The 27,212-nt window shown below is 39.4% G+C and overlaps 1 long non-coding RNA gene across 4 annotated transcripts; it reads right to left on the reverse strand.

The window, feature by feature from the left end:
* Positions 1-1,782: 1,782 nt before the first annotated feature.
* Positions 1,783-26,406, reverse strand: LOC115598082. 4 transcript variants are annotated; one of them, XR_003987367.1, is made up of 4 exons: positions 26,225-26,406; positions 23,028-23,151; positions 14,271-14,386; positions 1,783-4,311 (listed from the first exon to the last, which is right to left on the reverse strand). It is a non-coding gene; the product is annotated as an uncharacterized LOC115598082 (long non-coding RNA). The 4 variants fall into 4 exon arrangements; XR_003987369.1 differs by lacking the exon at positions 26,225-26,406 and adding an exon at positions 26,106-26,167; XR_003987368.1 differs by lacking the exon at positions 26,225-26,406 and adding an exon at positions 26,038-26,133.
* Between the last annotated feature and the right edge of the window lie 806 nt (positions 26,407-27,212).

The following is a 27,212-nucleotide window of genomic DNA, read 5'->3' on the forward strand; positions in this document are numbered from 1 at the left end:
CGCATGCGCACCCGCCAGCGGCGCGCGCGTGCCGGCCCGCCGCCAGCCCCGCCCCTTATCCCCCCCGCGCTTTACATAACGGCCCCACGTGCGCCGCCCTCACGTGTCACAACAGCGCGGACCCGCTCGGGAGGGGCGGTGCCTGACGGGGTGCGACAGCCCCGCTCATGCAAATGTAGAGGGGACGAGGGCCAATGGGAGAGAGCCTTTTGACCTGGGGGCGGGGCCAAGAGGGGCGGGGCCCTCACTCCAGCCGAAGTGTCGGGGTTCGGGGGAGGGGATGGTGGAGGGGACCTGTCAGGACTTGGGCTCCTGGGAAAGGGTTTCCTCTGCCTTCACGGAGGACACGCGGTACTCAGGACCGTGCAGGGAATTGCAGGTACTGGGCGCCTGAAGATCAAGCCCGTCGGTCAGGGAATGCAGAAGTCTGCAGCAGTTCTGATGGCATCTTCTAAAATGTCCGTCTGTCTCCCCCCACACCACACAGAGGACAGGATTGTAACCTACAATGTGCTCTGCCTTAGTATCAGCTGTGTAAAATAAGCAAAACTAGCATTGCTTCCTTTGAGATCACAAAATCATTTTGCTTGGAAAAGAGCTTTAACATCAAGTCCAACTGTTCACCAGGCACTGCCATGCCCACCACTAAACCATGTCCCTAAGCTCCAGACTTACGTATCTTTTAAATATACGTGGAGGGATAGTGGCTGCACCACTTCCCTGGGCAGCCTGTTGAGATGATGTGGTCTCTTCCCTTCAGAAAGTACCAAACATGTAATGGAGATGATGTCTACAGATGAAGCACCACCACCTCCTCCCTTCAACCTACTGCTTGGCTTCCATTTTGGCAAGCTGGCAATGTAGGCATAGTTGGAGACACGTGCTTCCTGTGCCACCTTCAAGCTTCTCATGCTTGTAACAATAATAATAAAAATGTGATTACTAGGTTTTCAGGTTACTCAGTTTGATGAGAGGCATCCCTACTCACGACAGGGAGGTTGGTGTAGATTATCTCTAAGGGCCCTTCCAACCTAAGCGGTTCTATGATTCTGTGACAGTTTCAATGGAAATGAGTAAAAAGCTGTCCAGGTTTTTCAAAGCTAGTTAAAGCAGCCACTTCTGCAGCCAGTTCTCTCTGGGCAGTCCACTTTAACCAGGGAGGGCAGCAGGGCAGGCCTGCAAGGTCTCAGCAGCGACTTAGAGGTGGAGAGAAGGTGCTTTTTTAAAGCCCACCCAATCCCATGTTTTCAGAAAGGTCTAGTAGGAAGGCTAAGAAATGGCTATTCAGCTGGAAAGCATGGTAATCATTATGTACATGATCTAAGAACATACAGTGATATAAGCATAAGCACAACAGAGATATCCAACCTCTCTCTCTAGAAAAACAGCCAGGCACTCCCTAAGGAAACCTCTTTCCAAGGCAAGTTGTGTTTAGACTTCAGACCTATCTGCTACACAGACCTTGAAAAGAAACTGATTTAAATCAAAAGCTATTTTCTCTAGGGAAAATAGCCTAATCAGTGATAACAAGCAATAAAATAAATTTACTTCCATACTCCTAAGTATTTTACTAAACTTAATAACAAACTTAATTGTAAATAATTTTAGAGAAATTACTCATTCTATGGAACTGGTATTTTCACAGTAATTCTGCACCCATCGACACTGTTACTGATGTTTTATTTTGTTGAAAGTTTGCAAAACAGTGTCTCCAAGAATCAAGGTCAGCCTGATCTCCTTCAGTTTACAGTGAAAATAAAGCACAATGGCATGGGGAAAATTTTGAGAACCTTTAGCCTGGTAGCCTGCAGGAAAATGAATTTAAGTATTTCTATTCCAAGCTGTGTATCACACATACCTTTCCTCATAGCATTAACAATCTACAGCAGCCTGTAACACTCATTAACTAATATTCACTAAATCATTCCTGAGAGTTTTAACAGTTACCAGGTTCATGGTTTAGCTTGTCAGTGTCAGTATTTGGAATGACAGAATTTAAAAGAATGCCTTTAAATTTAAGCACAAATTTACAGTAATTGGCCAAGTAATTTTTCACCCTGATGTGCATGTGGCAAGCTCTTACCAGATTCCATTTTTCTACTGACAAATTACAGACAAGCAAAGAGAATATGGTTGTGATTTCATCTTGTCACAATATTGATCTTAAACTTATATTTTATTTTTACAACATTCATTTGAGAATAGAAGTTGATTTGCAGAACTGATGGACAATATTTTAAATTGTGCTTGTAATAATTTGTGCTTAAATAATTTCAAAAGGTAAAATGCCACATTGGTATCTTTTGCTCAGACTTAATCTACTTAATTTTTCTGCATTTTATTGGTAGAGTGAATGTAATCTTGGTGAAAAAAAAATTGTATAACTTGATTTCCAGCATCTTACAGCTGAGAGAATTTTTTTAACCTTTCCTGCTAAGCCTCAGTTAGGAAAAAAATTCTTCTAGGGCCTTAAGGCTTAAAAATTAGGAGTTATTAATTTAATACTTAGCATAAAATGTTAGCAATGTACAGCTCAAGTAACCCTTCAATTAATTTCTTATTATCTTACAAGGTCAGAGAACAAAGTAATTACCTGTGTTCATAAAGCTTCTTGTTACTTTACAAGTCAGCAATTCTAGAACTCTCCAGTCTTTAACCCAGGGCTATTTGACTTCTTCATGAGCAGTGTTATCAATCATCTTTTTTCCACTCTACAGTAAAATTTTCCTCCATTAGTCTTGCAGAAAACTGGTAATTATTAGTTCCAAGATGGGTCAACATACTTAGGTTTTTCACAATACAGTTCTCACCCTCCCCCTCACCAGAGAAACGTTAACACTGTAAAACTTTCTGGGTATTGTTAAATGTTGGGAATTCAGAAAAAACAGATCTCTTCCCATACCCCTCAACTAATGCCTCTTCAACCTCATTTCCCCCTTCTAGGGTCCCCAATCCCTCTGCATCCAGGAGTTCCAACTAAGAGCTAGTGTTTGGGGACTAAGAGAGCACTGCAAACAGGGAACATCTCATTTCTAGCACTCTTTTTCTTACAGCTTTCATAGAGAGGCTATGTAGGTAGAAAGCACCTCAAATCTGGGCAGGAAGCCAAGGGGATAAAGCTAGATATCTCTTCATATCACTACCTATTTATTTAGAATCACAATCACTGGCCTCTTCCTCCCATGCTAGGGCAGCAGAGAAGCCCCACAGCAGCCTTGTATTCTCTGAAATGAAATTTGGCCACTGACAATCCAGTTTTGATGTGGTTTAAGAAAAGTAATTTGGGATGGGGATTCTTTGTTCCACAGCACATTTACAAAGAAAGGTCACAAAACAGCCCTCATGTAACAATACTCTTCTGATACGATCTTCACTTATCTTCTGCCACTTCCAGTTTTTGTCCACCATGGTGGAATCTACAGCAAGGGTCAAGCTTTCCTCACAGGCTGTTGCTGTGGCTTTTGTAAATCTAAAGCACAATCTGTGTGAATTGCTGTTGCATCAGACTCTGAGTAAAGCCTAAGTCAGCTCCCTGGGTGATACCAATCTATAGATTTTTCCTTAAGACAAACAGCCTGATGCAAAACAAGCATCTGAAAATGCCAAGGGAGCTTGATGTAGAGTGACAGATTTCCAGGTAATACACTTCTCTTTTTGTCACCACTATTTGTCTTGACTAAGATGTACAACATTTGATAGTTCTGGCAATGAAGAATGTGTAAAGAACAACCCAGTTATCATGTAATTCTCAGGCATGCTGTAATTTATATTTCAGATCCAGTTATCTTTGTTGATTTGTCTGTAATGACCTCTGTGAAAGCAAAAGACGTATCAGTCACTGAGCTTGCAGATATGTTGCCCTTGGAACAAGTACAGAAGGCTGCAAGTGAATCATCCTGGAATGTCTGTAGTATCAAACACTGCACATTATTTCACAGCCACATTTCATGCAAGCCTTCATAAAAGGCATGAAAGGTATTTTAAAAAGGTATTACAACATTTAAATAACTGAAAGTGTTCCCAGGAAGACTCCCAATTGTACACAGAGTCTCCTTGAATCAGAAGTGTTCCTGAGAGGCCCGGCTTTAAGTTACTCCTAGAACCTGGGGCAGCCTTTGAGATTCCTTTGTTCATTGTGAAACTGGCTGGAGTAGTCAGGGTAGATGAAATTTCAGAGAGATTCTGAAGAAGTTGTTCTTCCAAGGGCAATATTCTTTCAGTTAGTTTTATGCTGTCCTTGTGCATCTGATTCAAGTACTGTTCAGCTTTTTTTGATGGCTAAGTGATTCATTTTCCTTCTCTTCACATGCCCTGCAGGAAAAGCAGATGACACAGTCAGCACATCAGGTATCTAATAGAAAATGATACAATAAAGATAGGCAGCATGTTTTAAAATTAAGTTATGATAACTGCTCCCCATAGTATATTGAAAATTAAGCTATGATAACTAAAACCCACTTCCATTAGCGATCAATGTCTTTTCTTCTTGAGAGGAAAATTCAGACCTACACTTATTCTTATTTACTACTCACCCTTTAAGATAGCTTGCTATGGAAAGGGCACAGGAGGGGGTATCTTTCTTACTTGCTCGTATGTGAGGAATATTTGGTTTAGGCTTTTCCCAACTAGACAAGGTCTATTTGCAAGGGCCTGTAGTGATAGGACAAGGGGCAATATTTTTAAATTAGAGAACAGATTTAGACTGAATGTTAGAAAAAAGCTCTTTACCATGAGAGTAGTGGAAAAATGGAACAGGTTGCCTGGGGAGCTGGCCGAGGCCTCATCCCTGGAGATGCTCAAAGTGAGGCTTGACAGGGCTCTGAGCAACCTGATCTAGTTGAGGGTGTCCCTGCTTACTGCAAGGGGGCTGGACTAGATGACCTTTAGAGGTCCCTTCCAAACCAAATTTTTCTATGATTCTATACTCTATGAAAATGTTTAACATATCTTAAAAGACCATTTTCTTGTACTATAAGGAAAAGAATTACAAACTTGCAAAAGGTGTATTTTAAACAGGTGAAGGTAGTATTCGATTAGATGTAGTAAATTCCTTGGAAAAATTCCAGTCTTAAAATGTCTGAAGCCATAACTCACCCCACCCCCCCTTAAAAAAAAAATAAAAATCTACTCCAAACCCATTTCTTAATGTGCTAAGAACAAGTTCCAAATTTAGGCCAGATTATCTGATCTTCAAGGCTTTTTGCAAAGTTGATTTTTAAACTGAAGCTTTTGGAAGGATGGTACATTTGGGGAGAAAAGGGGAGGAAGCTTTATGGGCACCATGCCTGGCAGAAAAATTTATAAAAGTTTCAGAGCAGTTTGCTGTGGCCATGTGTTGGTAATTGAGGGAAAATAGTTCCTTGGGTGAAAAAGAAACCCTAAAGTGTATGTGCTCATCTGATCATCACAGTTTAATACTGTTTTACTCCAAAAGGAAAAGGAGATACAATAAACTTAGCATAATTTTCTTAAGATTTTGTTTCTTCAAGTAGCATTTCATAAGAACAAAGTTGTGAACATCATGACAATGAACAGCTCATTAATCAAATGAAGCAAAGCATGAAAAGAACCTTCTATCTAACCTGAAGCTAGATTAGCAGGCACATACTGCCAACAATGATTTATTCATTCAAAGGCCTCCATTTCATGCTATTTCAAATTCTCAACATTACAACATCCAAAAAAATAGCTGATCTGCCAGCTAAATTCCAGAGTATGGGAAAACTCTCTTCAAAGAACATCCCTTGCATTGGTTTATTCTTACCAAAAGCATAAACTAGAGGAGCAATCCTTCACAAAATACCAGTGAGCAACTTTAACCATATCTTTAACATATAAAATTAATTTTAAAACTTTATAGAACACTATTAAGTTTATTTTCAATAATACGTTGTATTATATCAGTCATAAGGCCATTCAAAAATATGATCTGAAAAATAAAAAACCCACCTGCTTTCTGATTATGGAGTGTGTCATCATGTCTCTCCCCTTGCTCGTTCCTATTTAACAATTCTCTTCAGCCTGCTTAAACTGAAAACCCTCAAACTAATAACAGAGCAAACTGAAGTGTTTAATTTCCATGTAATTTAACCAAATCTGAACAGGTGAAACTAATCTTCCAGGTCTGTGTCTAATCCACTGTTGTATAAGGTTTTATATAAGAAAAAAAAATTGATGTCCAAAAATGTAATAAAAATTACTAGTTTTCCTGTATTGCAAGAGAAGATAATGACTTACTGGAGGATACTGCTATTTCCTTCCCAGTTTGGTTAAAATTATTGTGTAAAATATACTAGCAGCCACACTCCACAGTTCAGTGGACAGCTGGTGACTGAAATCCTATATCTGTTGCAACTGCAATTGCAGCTGTCGTCACCTTTGCTTAGTTAGTAAACTGTAGTCAAGCTGTTTTTTTCATTTACATTGATGTTTTTTCCTGAATATTATTTCCCACACAAATTGGCCATTACGTTGAGAGTTTATGTTAAAACAAGCAAAAAAAACCAATCCAAAGCCACAACTGGCAGTCTTCTGTACTTTGCAGATGTAAGAACTAAATATAGACAGAGCATCTGGACTTCACAGTTCTGGCAGATTCACAAAAAAAAATAAAAAAAAATCACAATGTTTTGTGTTGGAAGGGACATTAAAAATCATCTATTTCCATCCTCACCTACTATGGGCAAGGACACCTCCCACTATACCCCATCCAGCCTGGCCTTGAACACTTCCAGGGATGGAGCACCCACAATTTCCTTGGGCAGTCTGTTCCAGTGTCTCACCACCCTCACAGTGAAGAACTTCTTCCTAATACCTCAATTTATACTCTTCAGTTTGAAACCATTTCCCCCCATCCTTTCAGTACATGCCCTTGTCCAAAGTCCCTGCCCAGCTTTCCTGTAGGTCCCTTCAGGTACCAGAAGGCTGCTATAAGGTCTCCCCAGAGCCTCTTCTCCAGGCTGAACAACCCCAGCCTGGGGTTACAGAAGAGATGCTCTGATCATCCCTGTGGCCCTCTGGTATATGATTCTGTCTCTGGTTTCCACATGGTGCCTTTTCCTGAAACTTTAACATACTCTCTCAGCACTGTATCACTTCCTCCTCTAGATAAGAGCTAGAATGATTTTTCAAAGTAACCTCCTTTAGGGAAATTACAAATCACAAATTAATATTTCTTTCATTTCCTTACCATTAACAGCCATCACCTAGTGAGGAGGAACAAGCTATGGTGCTCTCCTTTAGTGAGAACTATTAGGAACCAGAATCTGTACTATAAAGCTGTATACTAAATAATTTTACCAAGTCAGTCACACAGGGGACCTCGAGGACACTCTACTTGCAGATTTACTAGCTGCATTACTAAAGAAGACCCCTAAATATAATAATCATTTCCCTCCCTGAAGAAACAAAGGTTTTTCCCTGTGTCACTGTTCAGAAACTCTTGCCCTCTAGTTCTTTTTGGCTCGGTGCTGCTCCTTTAAAAATAGACAGCACACAGCAAGCACAACCTCAGGACATAAAAGGCTATAGTTTGATAACATTTTCCCCTCCCTCCCTCCCACTACAATGCCATGTTATTCAATCCTTCCCACTCCCTCCCTGCTGTGCTAACTCCTGCACTATGCTACAATAACTACTAGATTTTTAAAAAGTACACAGAAAAAGACAATTCCTTAAACACTTGGGGGAGAGTAAGTTTTTAACTTGTATTGCTTCTGTAATCAAGTTCGGGTAATTCAGATGCAAAAGCAACTACATTATTCCAAGTAAAGAATGGTCTACAAGTTGAAGAGCTAGGAAGCTTGAGGTAGGATATTACACCTTGAGATTTATGAAGAGGGGTAAAGTGCAATAAAAACAACATGAGTTTCTTCTCATATACTTTAAATCATAGGATGAAGCATAGGTTAAGTCATATTCCAAGTGCTTGATATTCTACTGATCAACATGGACAAGTGCCAAAATCTGAGTCAACAAGGAAAAGAAAGTATTAGAAACAATATAGCCTCCAGTTACAAGGACTCACAATGAAATCAAGCATAGGAATCAAATCCAAACACATAGCAACTCTTCCAGTAGCTTCAGAAAACACCTTAAGTTGCAGGAAATATTCAGGATACTTTCTATATAGTTTCTATAGCCCAGTCTTAAAATACCACAGGTATGCTGCCGTACTCTCTCTTTCTTGCCCTACTCCCCTACCATTTCCAGACAAGTTTCATCTGTTCGGAGGCCAAAAGTAAGATTTAAGATTTTTATCTGATCCCATAAAGCATCTCCTTAGTAAGTCAGTTTTCAGCTTCCCAGTTTCTCTAATTTTTCAGAACCTTGGTTTGTCAAAATACTCTTTCCTAGTTAGTGAACTTGAACATTTTGATTGCAGCTTGTTTTATTTTGATCCTGACTAAAGTAACTTTATTATCCAGAGTAGCTTCTTTTCACAACCATTCAGCAGAGTACTGCAAATTCAGCTGGCCTAAAGACAATTTTCAAAAACAGTTGAAAATTTTATGGTTACTGCTGTAAAACCTGTACTTTAAGACGACAAAATGCATTTCCATTGAAGCCTAGAGGAGATACAGTGGAAGAAAAATGAAAGCACTGTCTGTGTAATAGTCTTAACACTTTAATAAATGCTTAAGTAAAGCACAAATGTACTCAAACATGCAGCCAGGGAAACCATCAACAAAATACAGAAAACCAATGTTTTTCTATGCCTATAGACCTAAAATTATAACTCTATTGGCATTTAATTTAAATTTACAAATACCTGCTGTTAGATCTGTGGAGATTCTCTCTGGGAAAAGGAAAAAAATGCAACCTGACAACAGCAGTCTATAACTATGGCTAAATCAAGTTGATGTAACTTCAAATAAATGACTCTTGTACTGTGTGTGCAGTTGCCAGGTGACCACAAAGCACAGAGCTCTCCTTTCAAAATTTCAAAGGCAGTGGAAGGCCACAGATCTGATATACAGGCTCTGGCCATGGTTTACAAAGCATGACTTTCTATTAAGTCCTTTTTTTAGTCTCATCTTGAGGAGGTGTTTTTTTTTTACTTAACATCTGTTGGAGAGTGCTACTCAGGTGTGTGACCATTAATCCCTGCTCCTGACCCCTGGTAATGTGGTGAGCAGAACTAACACCATTTTATAAGGCAAACAACCATTCTCTATGGCCAGGCAGGTCATGTATTCATTCTCTTCACCTCATTATCAGGTTCTGAAGGTCCTGTGAACCAAGGAGACAGGCCAAACAGATTTCTTCTTCCCCTCCCAACTGGTCTCAAGGTTCCTGTGTGCCAAGCTGATTACTCCCTTGAAGTTCACAGGCACACAGCCAGCCAGGTGCTGTTGACCCTGAGGGAAGTGTAACAGCACACAGAGGGCTTGCTGGCTGTAAAATGAAGCAGTTTTAAGTCCTAAAGTGGGAAACCTGGACTGGAGCTGCTGTTCAGCTGTGAGACTTGTGACCCCCTTGGTGACCAGGGACACCCCTACCATCACCTGCTTCCTCTCAGGATTGAGAGGCTGACTCATGTTCTTTCATATGGTATTTGAGTCTAGACTATGACTGTTAAATTGATATAGTAAACCATGCATTAAGATTTGCCTGATCTGCAGGGGGTTCAGGTGACTAAAAATTACCAGTTAGGTTGCATTGTAAGTGCTGTATTATGCTACTTATAAAATCTAATACTACTAAATTCTGCTTGTAGAAATTGTGGCATTCCAGTAATAAATTGCTATACTACTACTACTATTTTGTAAAGAAAATAAAGCTTAGATTGTAACTACAGCTTAGGCCATCATAATTCTCCCAAGGATCCATAAAAGAACCTCTCTGGTGACACAAGTGTGCATATATCAGGACTGAACACATGTTCCATGTACACCATATAAATCTTTAATAAGCAGTAGCGATTCCCAAGATTTAATGCAGACCTCTCCAACTGCACGAGCCACCTACTTACTCTCAGGCTCAGGGGAACTGCAGTCCAGTCACCTCCTCTATGCATGTGCTGTAAGTTCAGCACCTTCAGTATCCCAAATACCAGGCTGTTTCTGCATTGAAAGTGAACAGTGTTCACTGTACAACCATCCTGATATGTTCCTATGAACTCTTTCTAATATCAGCTCAGTTCTCCTCAAAAATACTGTTTCCACTCTCAGTGTATAGTAGAAAAAGAGGACCAAGAGCCTTCAAGATGCAGTAGCACTCCAGAAAGGCTTCTGACATCTCAGTAATGCACCAGTCCACATCCTGCCCCAGGCTGCCAAATCAGTCACATTAACAGTTGAGCCTTCCAGATTTAGTGTTAGTTGTAAGGCTCCAGCTTCTGACTCATCCTCACTGACAGGACAGCTGGAGAGGTTAAGGACATTCAAAGGCATTTTGACTCACCCTACTACCTATGCCATCAGTAGGACTTTAATCACAGACAAACCCTTTAAACACGTATTTGACACAACACACAAGCTAGACACTTCTATGCTTACTCATTAGCTTGAGGGCTTGAAGAAAAGGCTGCATCATAGAGTAAGTTAATATAAATACAGACATACTTTTACAAAAAAGTTTGGTTAATTTTGGATACTGATATGCCTGACATGGTATTTTGTGCACAGCTACTTAAGAGCTAGTTTGCCAAGCATTTTGCCAAAAAGATCCAAACCTGGATATGAAGCTCACTGGAGTGTCAAAGGATTCTGACTTAATATCTGCCTTGCTGATCCAGATGAAGCAGCATATGTTCTGCATATTTCTTCTTTCTTGATGGAACCTGTTTGCATCAGTGATATGGAGGTTTCTGCTTATCCCTGAGCAACTGTTGACAAGAATAATATGTCCATTTACTAGAGCAAACCTGTCTATACTGACTCAAACACAGCAAAGAATTATTGCCTCAAAAAGCTTTTCTATCCTGGAAAAAAAGTGAACTGTTTGAAAAAATCCTGATTTAAAATACAAAAAAACTGTGGGTGTATGCTGCTTTACTATTTAGATAGTTATCTGAAACTGGGAAAGAATACAGACATATCACTGAAGTAAAGCAAGAAAAAGTGACAACCTCTGCAGCTTTGCAAATATACAGTATTTTATACCACAACATCATAAAATAGTTTTATTTTGGATGAGCATTATCCAATGCAAATCATCTACCTTTCAGAAAATAACTTACTTGTTGAATTGCTTTTAACATGCAGATATCCTCTTTCATTTCACAAGGACTTAACCACTCAGGTTCTCCCCGGGTCTGAGAGGGCTTGTTTTGCACTGCCTGCTGTAATCTTAAATAATCTTTTGATACTTACTCTTCCTAAAACACCAGGCATTCTATGGGATAAAATTTCAGACTTGCTCCCCAAAGTGTTCTCAATAATGTGACAAATGCAGATTTTAATTCAAAGCTTCCTAATAAATTCTTAGCACCCCTTTCCCCCCCAAAACAAACAAAAAAATCCAAACAAGCCCCAAAAACCAAACCCCAAACCCCCTTGATTTTAAGGCAGTGGTGGAATTTGGGCCAAATGCACTACAAAATTTTACATTTGATTTTACTGCTAATGATTTTTTAGCATCACAGTTCAGTGTATTCTGAAAACATTTTTAGGCAGATGGACTGCAAGGAATGTGAACGAGGAAAGCCAGTTCATACTGTAGGGAGGAACACATAGTTCTGGCATACTAAAAATAAAAATAAAGCATTAACATGCCATATGCTGTGCAACAGCAAATAGCAATATTTAGAAGTATTCCAATAAAAGCCTACAATGGCAAAAGTTCAGACCTACTATAAAAAAATAAAGCCTTATGTCAGTCACATGCTTCACTGCATGAAATAAACACAAGTTGTATCTAACAATTTAGTTCTCTTCATTTTACATGAGCCTTAGGATAACATATCTAGTTAAAGAATTTTCCTTCTTAACAATATTATGAACCATGCCAGACAGGAGTTGAAATACAAGTGGTGAAATCAATTTTGGTTTGTACAATGCCCATGACTACCATTTCTTCTTAACTGACTGATTTGTCTTGCACCTCAGCTGTAGTATTTTTCTATGAAGTTTTTAACCTCTGTATTTGTACTAATATCCAGATCCACATTCTCTCTGAAGCTGTACTTGCAATACAATAAAAAACAGAGGTCTTCAGTAAAGCAAAGTATTTTCTTGTAACTAAAATTTTTTTTACTAAACCCATGTAATTTCAACTCAAATAATGTTCATTCTAAGCTTTTTGAAGCCACAGACAGCATGGGTGCTAGAACATGGGTGTCCCTGTGTGCATGCATAGTGAATAGTCAACAACAAAAAAGCTACCTTTTCTCTAACTTTAAACTGAAGATAGCAACCAGCTGATTGAATTGAATTATTTTTTCTTCAAATGTGTCAGTGAAAGATCTTGCAACTGGGGAGAAGCCTAAGGAGGTGTGGGAAATGAACATCTTTTAAGCTGGAGAAAGACTTCAAACTGACACACAATAGACAAAGTCTGCTGACTGTAGCATAGAACTGGGTGAAAGCCTTACAAATTTGTGACACCTCAGCCTTGTGCAGACCTTAATCAAATTTTCACTTTGTTTATAAAATGGTGATAGCTTCACACACCCTGTAGCAGAGATGTGAACTTAGTTACCCTCTGAATTCTTCAAGCTTATCAATCTCAACCTTGTTAAGTACTAACTCATACTGTCAGCATACCCAGCTCCATTTCCAGGAACATATACATGATAATCACTACATTTTCCTAGGTTTTTGTTCTGTTCCCTTGGTGTCAAAACACAACAGATGTCTTCCTACTGACTTATTTGATCTTTTGCTTTGCAGCAAAGTGGTTACAGGATGAACATGAAAGAGAACACCTTTGCTCAACAGCTCTTTAACTCCAGCCCATCAGAAAACAGGGGAGGAAAATGCAATAGACTTAATCCATATTAAAAAGCTTCAGTAAATTACCATTCTGCAGCTGAGTCTGCGAGGTAACCTGACATCAGCAAAACCATATGACAAGGATAAAAATCACTCCTTAGCATCTTATAGAAAGGCACATGAAAAAAAAAAAAAATAAAAAATTGCTGAAGTTGGATTTTGTCTGACAGGTCTCAAGTATTACCAAATTGTCTGAAAGCACTGCACTTTATTAAAAACAGCAAACAATGACCACCAGGTATTTGTTGTGCTTCACAAGATACCCTTCATTAGCACCTCAGATGGAGGTTTCAAAGTCCACAATTCATTCTGGTATTCTATACTATACAATGAATACTACTTAAATTACCTTTTAAAAGCATAATTAAAACATTCATTCCTAAGGCAGCAGAGGAGCTGCACTAAGAATTGTCACCTAGTGACAGAAAAGAAGCTGAAATAAAACCAGCATTCCCACCTCAGACCAACACTGAATCCAAGCTGTTATTCTGAAGCCTTTGCTTTTGTAGATGGCAGAATTCCATTCACATTCAACAGCAAAACCTAAAATACATGCGTCTCATTCAGAGCAACTGTTAGACCACAACAGCTTACATTCAGCTGAACACTTTCCCCTCACCACTGCCTGTTTCTGCTTAAACTCCACTTCCAACACAAACAGAAAGCCCAAACAAACAAAAAACCCAAGACTGTTTTCAACTCATAATCTGCCAAGTGAAAGGGAATAATACCCTGAGATTCAGGAGGCTTGTAAGGAAAAAGTCTCCATAGACACAGAAAAAGGGTCCCTTTTCTCAACCTTGTTCCTGTCAATATAAAGGACTGCTCCCAGACCCCTCATTTCTGAATAGAGCTTTTAGATTTTTTTTTAATTTTTTTTTAACTTATGAGTTAAGGCCGGACAGGGTAGGGGGGTAGCACACTTTTTCAAGCAATCATATTCCTCTTTTCCCACATTCAAATACATGGAAAGCCTACTAACCCTTCCACACATACACTTCTGCCCCAAGACTGCACTCTTTATTTCTCATTTTACTTTACCCATTTTTTTAAGTTAAAAAACAGCTAACACAAACCATCTATGACCACAAGCTAGAACACGCTAAACCATCTGCCATGAACCCAAATCACTTCAGAGCTGAAGACAAACAGGAAACAAGAAGGAAGGATATCAGTTTGACCCGAGGGGACAGCTCTGCTGTAAGCATTGTTACACAGAGACCAACAACACTCAGCTTTAAGATCAGTTCTTTTCCTTGTTTAGATAGATCTAAGAATTTTAGTAGAGATTTCCCCCTTAAAATTAAATGATCTTAAAAATTAAACGGCTCTTACTCTTCAGCCATTGTTTTCTATGTCCGACGTGTGTCTCTTTCAGTTCTTCATTAATTGAGATCACCAATTCCAACTTCTTTCCTGCTTTCTGTCCCATCACATGGATTTTCCAAACTCTGAAAGGAAAAAAAAAACCCCAAAGAGCCATTCTGTGATTGCTTGTAGGCAAAAAACCTTTACCCTGTATCAAGCTGTCATCTTTTTGGGAAATAATTAAATCTTTATTCAGTGTAAACAAAATTAAAAATCATATTGTCCTATTTAATTTACTACACAAGGAATTACTCTAGTTAAATTTAGGTCATTAAAAAATGCGAGGAGGAGACAGCTATATGCCCCAACCACTACCTTTAACTCAATTATCTTTGTCCTCTTAGTTATTTATTGTTTTTATGGAAACCTTTGTAAGCAAACTGTCAATCTCATTACACAAACAGCTTGAGCAGCAACAGCTGCATATGCATCATGGAAAGGAACATCACCCTCTGATGACCAGAGTTGTGACACCACCAAGTTATTTTTCTACTCTTTTGGCAAAGCATCCTATTTTCATCTCAAAACTCTTAGCTATGAGGGCGAAGTTCCTTACTGCGAACACTCTAATACATTGCTCAGAGAAGTTGTGGATACCCCATCCCTGGAAGTATTCAAGGCCAGGTTGGATGGGGCCTTGAGCTGCCTGGTCTAATGGAAGGTATCACTGCCCATGATGGGGAGGTTTGAACTACATGATATTTAAGGCCCATTTCCAACCCAAACCATTCTGTGTTTCATTAGATTTAGTTCGTTGGAATTACTGTCACTTAAGGCCTTATTTCAGAACGCCATGAAGAATATGCTTTTTTCAATCAGATATTTAAACCCTGAAAAATACACATGAGAACAGGCTAAACTGACACAGTTAAGTTTGTTATTTTGTTTTTAATTTAAAAAACAAAACCCCCACATTGATACTACCCAAAAACTGCACTGGTACAATGCAGAATGGGGTGTTCTCACAATGAGCTCCCAAAAGCTACTCCATGATTTTCAGCTGTATACATTTCTTATTGCTCTACTATAAAATAATTTAGAGCTCACAGCGGTAACAAGAAAAACAAATACACTGTAAAAGCTCCATTATCTGCATCAGTATTTTTGTAAGAACACAAAAAGTGATGATGAATAATACCATGCTCATAAGTAATACTATGTTAGAAAAACTAACTAAAAGGGAAAAAGGAAGAATCTCTAAGGAAATTCTCTACACCTTTAGTAAGTGCTGAGTAGTACTGAACCTACGCCAATTAACTGCTATGCTCATTGTAATATCTATCCCTGGGCTACCAATTCAGGTGTAGACTGAGTGTAGGTTCAGCCATGACACAGCAAATAGCTACTGAATACCACCAATTACTCTAGAGAAGAGAAATAAAGTTCTTTGGGTTTGTGGTGGAACAATTACTGCCTAAGAACAGAAGAAAAAACCCACAAAACCAAACCAACCAAACAAACAAAAAAACCCAGGAGAAATTTCATGGGAGTTACCTGGAAGACATTATAAATTGAAAGAAGAGTCAGTACTGAGATTCAGTGAAGGTAAGGATAATCTACTTGTAACTGACCAAAATTAATTTTATGTATAAAATTCAAGAGCCACAAAAAAGGTTGTAGTATCTGGGGAAAGCTACAGCTAGGGGGGTATCAAATACTTCCCCATTCTTCTATTATTACTAAAAGTATAATAACTTCAATAACATTAAAAGCATATATATTATACTTATATTAATAACATTGAAAACTGGCTTCAGAGAGCCATTAGAAGATTTGGGGAGTGTTCAAATATTTTGCTAGAAAAGTAAACGCACACAGTTTATGAAAATATATACGTTGGGGCATTATGTCTTTGTTTTCTACTCCTTAAAAAAGCAGTTTTCTAATCAATTTTCATACTGGAAAGTCATTAGCCACTACACTGCCAGCACAAAGCTTTTAGAGGTACTACAGGGCTTGGTAACTATAAAAACATCACAGCAAACATCCTCTTTATCACTGTCACTGCCTAGGCAGGTAAGTTATATTCATACTACTTTTACAGACAGATACATATACTTGTTTGTGAGAAGAAGAAAGGCATTAAATGCTCCACTTGAAATATCTCAAAGTAACCAGGTGTAAGTTAGGAATTCTAAAGACTAGCAATATAAACCACCACCAGATTTTTTTTTTATTTAAACCAAAATGTTTTATAAGTCTGTGCAGCTGGCAATCACAAGAGGACAACATTATACTCCTCTGTGTCAGAGGTACACAAATTGGACATAATAACACAGTTTAAAATTATATATAGTTTTATGTTTTAGCATCACTCAGTAACTATGGTTACTCACTGCCTCAACAGAGCTTCTGATGCTTCCTTTGCTTCTGTTTAAGAAACCTTAAAACCCTTTATTCCAAAGGTTTTTTCTCTCTACTGAAAATTTAAGGGAAGTATTTCAGTAGATCTTAAAAAAGCTCAACATTGAGAGAAAAAGAGGGGAAACTAGAAATTTCAAGTATTGGTAAACTCAAAACTCCATCAAATGCATCCTTCATCATTAAATTATATGTATATTAAAACAGATTTAGAGAGATGACACAGGGCAAGCAAAGAGATCATTACTGACACACACCTTAACACCTTATTAAACTGCTTTTGAGTTTACTTATTATCTCAAACAGGAAATAAAACCTGCATAAAGTAGCCATCGTGACCAAGTTCCTTGCATCCTTCACTTAGTAACTGAAAGACAACAAAACCATCATCACAAGAAGCATTGTTTTGGTTATGAACACAAGTAAGTTTTAAAGAAAACAAACATGACATAGTGATAAATTAAACATGCTTATACTTGGAGCATGGATGACCTTAGGGCTCCCAGAATTATAAACCGGGGTCTCGTTTGTTGAAATCAAGCACTGTAGTGGTGTTGAAAGATGCCAGAGGCACTGCTGAGCAGTTTTCTGTTTCAATTTAGATAAATTAATTTTGTCTCACAATTGACTTCAAGATCACACTGATTAAAGAGGACTTCATTGCATCTTGAATATAAAAACCCTAGGTCTGAAAAGTGCATATGGCAAACAAGAGAAGAGAATACTGAAAATAGTACACAGAAGAGCATGTTGCTCAGCCTCAATACTGGTTACCATGTTGTTGCAGCCTTATGTCACCAAGGCTGCACATCAGGCAATGTTTCTATGGCTGAGGTAATACCTTTTATTAGACTAACTAATATAGCTGGAAAAAAAGACCTGATGTGCATCTGGGCATATAAGTCCTTTGAGGTCATTGTGGACCAAAAGCTTGCCTGGCACCCTGTCTCATTATAAGCCAGTCTAATAAAAGATAATTACCTCCCTCCACAAGTCTCATCTGATATATACTATTACACCACAAACAGTCTCTGCAAAGGGATGATTTATGAAATATCAGGATAATGGTTCAGCAAGAGTCATGTACCATCATAATACATTATCTCTCAAGACTGTTAATCATGACATCCAAATGTCAAGAGCAGCCAAAAACCTGTGCCAGACAAAAAGCCCTCATATACAAGTAGATAGCGCATTCAGGGAACTCCCTAGATTAAGAGAACAGCACCCTATGTTCTTACTTTAAGTCTGTAATACAACACCATGGAAAAAGGTAGCAGGAGGAAACAGAAGAGAACTTAATTATCACAGTGGTATTTATTAAAAGGAGTTACTGTATTACAAGAGCTGTTTCCTCTTATAAAAGAAGCAACATGGGAAATAAAATTAGAAGAACTCATGCTGAACAGATGAAAACAGACAGTACTTCAGTTGGAGCCACAGATACTTTGCAAGTCCAAGACAGTCACTTCAACAGCCTCCTGAATTCACTTTAAAGGTCATCTCTTCAAGAAAATACTCATAAGCCCTGAAAAGCTCTCAATGAGGTACCAGACCTCAGCTGGCTCCTAGCCTTTCACTGCCATGAGTTGTCTCCAAAAAGCCTCAAGTTGCACAAAAACATGTTAAGCAATTTAAGTTTCCCAACTTTCTTTCACAATACAGGGTTTAAATGTCTGCTTAAGAAATGCATTCTTGTAATACAATCAGAAGCAACTGAGTAACTCCCCAAGAAGCATAAGGCACTCCAGGCATACTATATTTCATCCACCTTCAGGCAACTAAAAAGATGATGTCTAAGCTCCAGATTCAGAAAGCCACACACATTGAAAAGGAAATTTATCACATAGTATAATGAGGTTATTTAAGAGATCTAATTTTCAAAGTAGAGTTCCTCATATAAATAGATTCCTTATTTCTTCAGTGGCCTACCCCACTAGATAGTTATCTCGCTGCATTTATAGGAAGTATGTGCAACTCTTCTAGCTACACACTAGATACATGAATGCAAATAAAGAGAATATTAATTTGGCAAGTACTGGGATCACAGAGGTGCTATTTGGCATTGTGGTTCAACACTGTTAAACAGTGACAATGCTTTACATAACATAGATGTGGTGACCTCCCCAACAAAATGAAGTGCCTAAGATGGCTGTTGGCTAACACATTTCATTAACAGATTATCATTTCAATCCCATTCAGCAGGCCCCTGTAGCAACTGACAGATGCACTATTTCATGATGGAATAGTTTTACACAGTCAAGGCAAAAACTGGAAGGACTGTTTCTCAAGAGTACCCAAATAAAAGATTTTGACTGTTGAGGATGGTGTAACAGAAAACAAAAAACCTCCCACCTATAACTCAGGGGAAAAAACACATTCTCAGGGGCTAGATATGTACAAGCTTTAGAGGGATTTTACATACTGTTTTGCAGACTGAAGCACGGCATCCATTACATACTGGTGATCAGGGACACTTCTACAATCACCTGCTTCCTCTCAGGATTGAGAGACTGACTCTTTCTTTTATATGATATTTGAGTCTAGATTATGATTGTTATATTGATACAGCAAACCACGCATTAAGATTTGCCTGCAGGGGGTCCAGGTGACTAGAAATTAGCAGTTAGGTTGCATTATAAATGCTGTATTATACTACTTATAAATTCTACTACTACAAAATTGATTAATAGATTACTAGCAATATATCCCTAAAAGAACCTATCTGTCCCCTATTCAGGTGACAGAATAAAGGGAAACCAATGTTGAAGAACGAGAACTAGCAAACCTGCACATTTCTAACATTCACATGAACAGAAATGGGAGGTTTAAATTCCAAAATGAGAGTGCTGTTCACATAGTTCCTTAGACACATATGTTAGATTTGCAAGAATGGCCAGTCAGTACCACACACAAATTGTGCCTTCTGAGACAGTACAAGTTGTGTTTTAGAGTCTCTTCACATTTTTAACTGAAGATAATTTTAATGGCTCACTGTGGAAATTTTTCAGTGCAATTAACACAGTGCAAATACTGACGACTGCAGAAGCTGTGGTCTGCCACCAGGATAACTTAGTAGCAATACTAACTGGTGTCTCTAGCAACATCTTATAAAGTCCTCTCCTACTTCACAAGGTGAATATGACTAACCAAGAGTCCAAGACTAGAGGGCATGCATACCTGTGATTTGTGAGATATCCTAAGAGCAGCTGGAAGTACAATATTTAAAACCAATGAAAACCAACATTTAAAACCAATGAACAAACCCTGGAAATCATTATCTAGAAACACAAATTGAAGTTTGCCATTTTTTATCTTTTACAGCAATTTTTCCTATCTTTTTTTGAAAAAGGGATGTTTGTGCCTGCCAAAACCATATCATTCTTGCTTAGCAAACCCCAACTCATACTGAATAACTTTATGAAAGCCATTTAAAATGAAAAACAAACACAAATCTTGAGTTAAGTGGCATCTCTTTTTGTCAAAATAAAAAGACAAAACAGTCCAGTTAAGACTTGCATTAGCAAGGACAACAGCTGCTACAACTAGATGTGGATGTGGCCAAAGTTTTTATGACCTTTGAAAAGAACAGACTGAAGCTTTTTCCTAAATGGGTCTGGTAGGTGGGGAGAGAGGGGCAAAAGGGAGAAAGAAATCTTCCCCCCTTAGGAATTTGAAGGCCCTTCCAAAATATTCTTAAGTTTAATGATATTTGATGTTGCCAAGCGTATACAAAACCCCAGAGTAAAAAAACCCAAACATTTCCTTCTCTCCCCCCAGCCCACAGAAGCAGTTTGTCCCTACACAACCTTTGGGATATATTCTTAGCTTTTTAAAGTAGACATTGGCCAGATACTCAGTTCAAGTAAACTGCACTATGCATCTTGATAGCCATTGGAAACCTACTATAAACACAACATCTCTAATATATGGAAGTTCTTAACCTAAGACTAAATAATGCTCCTTGGAAGAGCAAAACTCCCCTACACACCCTTCCCCTAGCAAAACCCTTCAAACTTACAGAAACTGAAAAGGACAGCAGCTCCCAGCAAAGAAAATTCACAGAATATTATTTTGGGGCAGAAAACAGTAAAAGGAGAGAGCTAACAAATGAAATTGAAAGAGGAATATATATGACAATTTTACTCTGTCAAAATCAGAAGAGTTTATATTAGTTAATGTAATCATACTCATACATTCTTTTTCTTCCATTAAAATCTTATTTTTCAGTAAGTGTTAATTTTTTTTCAGTTTATCTTGAACTTTTTATAGCTGTTTTTGATGGCTGCCACTGAGTTACCAGGTTTAGCAGATAAAATAATTTTCCTGTTAAGCTAAGAACAATATAAGAATTAAGGACTGAAGTAGCTAAGTACAAAAAAAACCACCTAAAAACTAACACTTTGTTACTGTTTTGGTATAACTAAGAATATTTATGAAACTTGTCACAATATTTGGAACAGTTTATTTTCACTAGGATGTGACAGGACGATTACTCAATTTGTGCAAAAAGAAAACAAAGAATGACAGCATCTTCTTGGAATGCATCTATAAAAAAGTTAGCAAAACAGTTCTGCTGGGCTGACTTGAAGCTTACACATGAAATGCTTCTAAATTTTGCTCTAACCAGCAAAGAAGAGAAACTAGCTAAGAGAGTTGAAATAGAAGGAACCCTGGTGAATGATCATAAATGAAGTTACATTCAGAAGGGGAATACCAGATTAATAACCAAGATAAAAAGAAATCCAGAGAACTGTAACAGATCTCATCAGATTCAAAGTGATCTTTAATGAATTAATAGAATGTATCTATGATCTGATCTAAGTTAGGAAACATTACATTTTTCTGCAGAAATATAAAAGGAGCTATCATCTGAATGACAGGTTCACAACTTAAGCCTTAAGACCAAAGCAAGTATTTTTCAGACTAAGGGTATGTATGACTCAAGTACTGGGCTTTGAAGCTAAAATGATGAAGCCTGCCTTTGCTTCTAGTCATCCCCTGCTGCTGTGCTCCAAGACACTGTGTTGGATGTGATGATCAAGCAGATAAACTACAACTACAGCAAATCTAACAGAGATACAACCAAGATGACCCAACGTATTTTTAGGGCTATGGGGCCAGACTTTTACAAACTCCAAAATCCCAAATTTCAGCATGCATGAGTTTAATCTTTACACAGGGAAAAAACAACTCAGAAGAACACAGCAAAGCAGTAGCAGCAAGGTGAAAGCCAACATTTATGGAAGACAGCAGAGAGAGAAAATAGATTTTTAGTAACTCTTCATTAGTAAAAATTATCTGAAACACCAAAGTAATCTAAAACTAAATTATGCTAAGCAGTTTACAAAATTGAGCTGATTATGTATTTTCAGTCTTGCATTGTACTTGTCACAAGGCTTAACTCAACTTGCTAAAAAACATGTTGCTCTTCCAGCCAGTGGAATTCCTGAGCTACTACTACAAATACCTAGAATGTCACCCACTAATCCAACAATTTGGACCTTTATTTAAGATCTGCTTTAATGATCATATTCTGTTTTCAGTCTTCTGAGTAATGAGAAGAGGTATAGGCTTGTACATTTCAGGTTTTTTTAAAAAAGGATCAATCACCATTCAATCCCATAGTCTTTCCCTGCAATTGCATTAAACCTTTCATTCCTACCCCTTGGCTTGCAATTACATCAATATTACAGATATCTCTTTCGCATGAAAGAATTTCTCCTGGGGTAGATCATTTCTCAAAAGACAAAAGCAAACTAGTTCTCACCCTTTCAGTGTGGAGGTTAAATTACTAGGCTGTGCTTTCAGTCTCCCTGTCATTATGCTGCAATTCTAGATGATTACTTTCACACTGATTTAGTGCTCCAATTGAGAATGATTGTACAGAAGCACTGTTCCTTCCCATGAAAGGGAGTCAGACAATAAATACGTAGGGCATCCTGTTAGTCTTAGACTTTTCTAGGAATTGTTACGTACAGAAAGTAAAGGTAGTGCATAAAAGTTTTAAAAAACAGATGTTCAGTTTATGAGTAACACAAAGCAAGATGTTTGTGCCTCATGAATGTGCCTGATGAATGTGCCTCAAGAACAAAGTCAGTAACCATATCAGTTAAGGCTTTTATAATAACTACAGATTTTGTAACCCAGTTCCATCATTTTAAACCTTCACAGACATACTTACTACAATCACTAAAATTTTTTTACTGTTGCCTTTTTAAGCACATTCTCACAGAAGAATATTTAACTCAAAAAAGATATTCCAGTGAAGGAGTGATAATTAAACTGGACCAGCTCCCTGACCCACTTCCCAGCACACCTGACAAATAAAAGATACATCAAGTCACTGCAGTTGAGACTCACCTGTTTGCTCCTCAGCTCATTAAAAGAAACTGGCTGCAGGTCAGAGAGCACTGTCAGGGGCTGGTTCTGTCACTAAGAGGAGTCAAGGTTCTTGAGAGGTTAAGAGATGAAGCTTTAGCTGATCCTGTAATCATAGATGGGGAAATAACAGGAAAGTTAATTCTGGTCTGTGAAGGTCATTGGGAAGACACTGTTTTAAAAAGCCCATAAAAAAACCCAACCCAACAAACCCAACAAAAATGCACAAACAAAAAACCACACCACCATGCACACCCTTCAAAACCACAAACAAAGAAAAAATAAACCCATGAAGGAGAAAGGAGTGATGGAATAACATCAGAGAGCAATCCAGAAAAAGATATTCCAGACAACTTCTCAATCTCTCTTTCAAGAGTCATAGAAACTTTCATTAGTGATTCACAACTAAACAGTGTCTTAAAAAAAAGCTAAATATTTTTGACTCTTCCCCTCCAGCATACATAAGTTTGGAAAAGCAAGGATGACTACTCCTGCCCCTTGTTTTTTATCTACTATCCCAACAGAAACAGCCAGCCTGACTTTTGAATCAAAGTAACAATTCAGGTTACCAAATCAAATAAGCCCCCCACAATCTAGTAATAGAGACACAGTCACTCTTCACTCATTCTGTGTCAGACATCCCAACAGGAATCTCTCATACTTGAAGGTATTTTTTTTTTAAATATGAGTCAAAAGACTCAAATCTATCTAAAAACACCATAAACATCAAGTTTCTTGGAGTGTGAGCACAAGTTCTCTTGCTCAGTGAGACCTTAACTCAGTGGTATCCTAAAATAAGTGCACAAGCCTAATGTAATGTATTTAAATAACAAAACAGTGAGAAAGAACAGTGAGATTACTTAATGATACAGTTGTCATCCCACGGACATGGTTTAAAAAGTTATTTTCAGACAGAATAAACATAATGCAATCCCAAGTTTCATTTAAACTTCATGTAAATAGAATTCCCATGTCCTCTCATGAAGGCTACAGCCTTTCCCAAGAAGACCCTCAGCTGAGGGGTTGCACTGTTCAAGTTCCCTCACAAGCATACAAAGCCTCTTAATCATATCTTAAGTTAACAAACCCATACACATAACAGGTCAAAGAGAACCCACACTTTTCTTGATGTGGCTTCTTAAAAGGAGCTCCTCTGAAGGTTCCTACCTTTCCTCTGTCTCCTCTGCCAAAATTCTCCCAGCCCCCAGTTTTCCTCACCTACCCACATGGGTGTTGCAAGACGAACCTGTCTTAGGGACCACTGCAACGGTGGTTCAAGGGTTGGACTCAATGATCTCTGAGGTCCCTTCCAACCCAGCCAATTCTATGATTCTATAGGGCACGGCGCTCTGAGGTCCAACAGGTGGTCCAGCAGAAGAGCACAAACAGTGCTCTGAGTCTGTTGCCCTCAGGACTGGTTAGCCTGGCTCGGTGCTACTGCTCCAGATTCAACTGAGCTCTCTGCTGGCTTGCTCAGGAATGAGCCGAGCCTGTGCTTCAAGCCTCACCTTTTATTGACCCCCCAGTCCTGCTCATGCCCAGCTGACTACTGCCTTTTAAAACAGTTAAGCTGCTGAATTCCTTCATTGTGGGGTACAAGTACTTTGTGACTTTCTCTGCCATGAGAGCTCTAGATTTTTTAAAGATGTGGAGGACCCTATTCCTTGTCAGGTGTTAGAGGAATGAACACACACACATTGTACAGCCTACATAAAGGCATAGGACCTTCACAGACCAGGTGTTACCCATGATAGCCTGCCAAACTGACAGAACTGATCAGCCTAACATTAAGGAAGTGTACAAAAAAATAAATAAAAAAAAGAAACACAAAATTCTGTACCAATTGCTGCTTTTCAATTACACAACATCACAGAAAGCCCTTTGCTGTTACAGGCATTATAAAAGAGTTATTTTTAAAGAAAAGAATTATCATCAATGTGGCCTTATTACTTACTCCGATATTTCAGCTAAAAGTGAGCAGCTGCCTCAGAAAGACTTTTTAATGGTCTTCCAAGAGCAAGATAAATCTGACAAGAAAACATATATCTTTCCCAAGCTCTTCTTTTGAGCACCAATCAGAATCACTAGATCATTGCTAGGGATATTAAATACTGCCCAGGATTCTTTAAAAGTGTTCATTTATGCTGAGATATAGGAACGTATAGAAACCAAAGCATTATCTCAAGGCAGGCATTATTATTCTTGCACAGCCTTTCAGAACAGGTTCTTTCTCAATTTGGGAAGACACGTTCTAGTTTTAACCTACACCCAATCCTCACGGCAGGATGGTAAAGAACACAGAATCCCAGAATCATTCTGGTTGGAAAAGACCTTTAAGAACACTGAGTCCAACCAGCAACCTAACTCTAACAAGTCCAGTACTTAAATCATGTTCCTAAGCACCACATCTATGTCTTTTAAACACCTCCAAGGATGGTGATTCAATCGCCTCCCCAGGCAGCCTATTCCAGTGTTTAATTTACCTTCCAGCAAAGAAGTTTCTTCTAACATCTAATCTAAACCTCCCCTGGTGCACCTTGAGGCCATTACCTTTTGTCCTGTTACTAAGGAGAAGAGACTGACCCCCAACTTTGCTACAATGCCCTCTCAGGTAGCTGTAGAGAGCAATAAGGTCTCCCCTCAGCCTCCTTTTCTCCAGACTGAACCCCAGTTCCCTCACCAGCTCCCCATAAGCCTTGTTCACCAGGCCCACCTACATACACACCCAGACCACCACCAAACTCCACCAACAGTACCAACCGCACTAAGCGTCACCTGGGAACCCTCTTTGTGTCACCACAAGCCATCCAGACACGAGGCAGACTTAAATTACCGACACCGAAGTAACAGAGAACCGAAGCCCCGGCACGCTGACTGCCCCAGAGCCGAGCCGAACACGGCAGTGAGGTGACAGCACATCAAGCTCCCACCTGGCTGACAGCCCCCCCCCGGGTCACTCAGGGGTATGAAACCCTACAAACAGCAGTTTAACCTGGGGCAGGGCAGAGAAGCTCCGACTCTCTCCTACCCACGGCTGCCGCGTCCTGCCGAACCCCTCACCTCACGGAGCGGGTCGGGGATGGGGGGCGGGAAGGGGGAAAGAGGCGGCGCCAAGGGTGAGGAGGAGCAGAGCGCCCGCTGGTCCGGGCAGAGCCCCCGGCCCAGAGCCGGGCACTGACCCCGCCGGCCCGGGGAGCCCCCGCAGTGCTGCGACCCCGCATCCCTTCTGCGCCCGTCCCGGCGGCCTCCCGCACCAGGGACGCCCGGCTAAAGCAGCGGGACAGAATGCCAACAGCTCGGCGGCGCTTCGTGCCGCCCGGCGCCAAGTAGGGAAGCGGAAGGCGCGGCGGACATGTAGGAGGGGGCGGAAATCCCGTGACGGAGCCCTCCGCCATCCTTCCCGAGGGAGGGAAGGTGCTGCCCTCAACCGGGATGGTGGGGGAGCGCTGCTGGGCGGCGGGAGCACCGCCCTCCGGGCTCACATGGGTGGTTGTTTCCTTATCGCCGCCTGCTCGCAGACCCGTGCGGTTGCTGTCGTTCTTTAGTGTTCCCCTTGGAAGAAGCCCTTACTGTTCCCCATCCCACCTGGCCCTTGGTTCTAAAGGTTACTGTCATCTCCCCGTTTGCACTTGTGGCTGGTGGCTTCCAACCTGGTTCTTACCTTACGCCTTTTCTGCCTTTGTGCGTGGCTTGGGTGGCAGATTTCGTGGGACCTGGGAGAAATATTTAAATTTCTAATGTGTGTTAGATACTTAACTATTTCCCTCCCTAGTTGAGGGAAACGCCAACACACAAAGGCAGAGATGGAGGCTCCTCACGAATGTGTGAGCCTTTCATCCCTTGCAAATATCGAAATGGTTCATAGAAGAATCAAGCTGCTCACATGGATTAGAGGTAGCAAGGAGAAAGAAAAGGGCACTGATATCAGTCTGACAATTACATGTAAAGAAAATTTACATGAAATGCAGTGTTGGGATTCTGTACGAGATTTGAAAATGCCCAAGTTAATGTATGTTCATTCCAATAAAAAGGACTAGAAATAACCAGAGTTTTGATGAAGACCTTTATCTTTTAAAGAAATAGATTGGTGGAATAGCATTGTAAAATCTTAAAAATATCACTCAAAACTGTTTTTGCTGTTCAAGAAAGAAAGAAATAAGTTCAGTG

Source organism: Calypte anna, chromosome 3 (genome assembly GCF_003957555.1).
Source record: "Calypte anna isolate BGI_N300 chromosome 3, bCalAnn1_v1.p, whole genome shotgun sequence".
Taxonomy (NCBI): domain Eukaryota; kingdom Metazoa; phylum Chordata; class Aves; order Apodiformes; family Trochilidae; genus Calypte; species Calypte anna.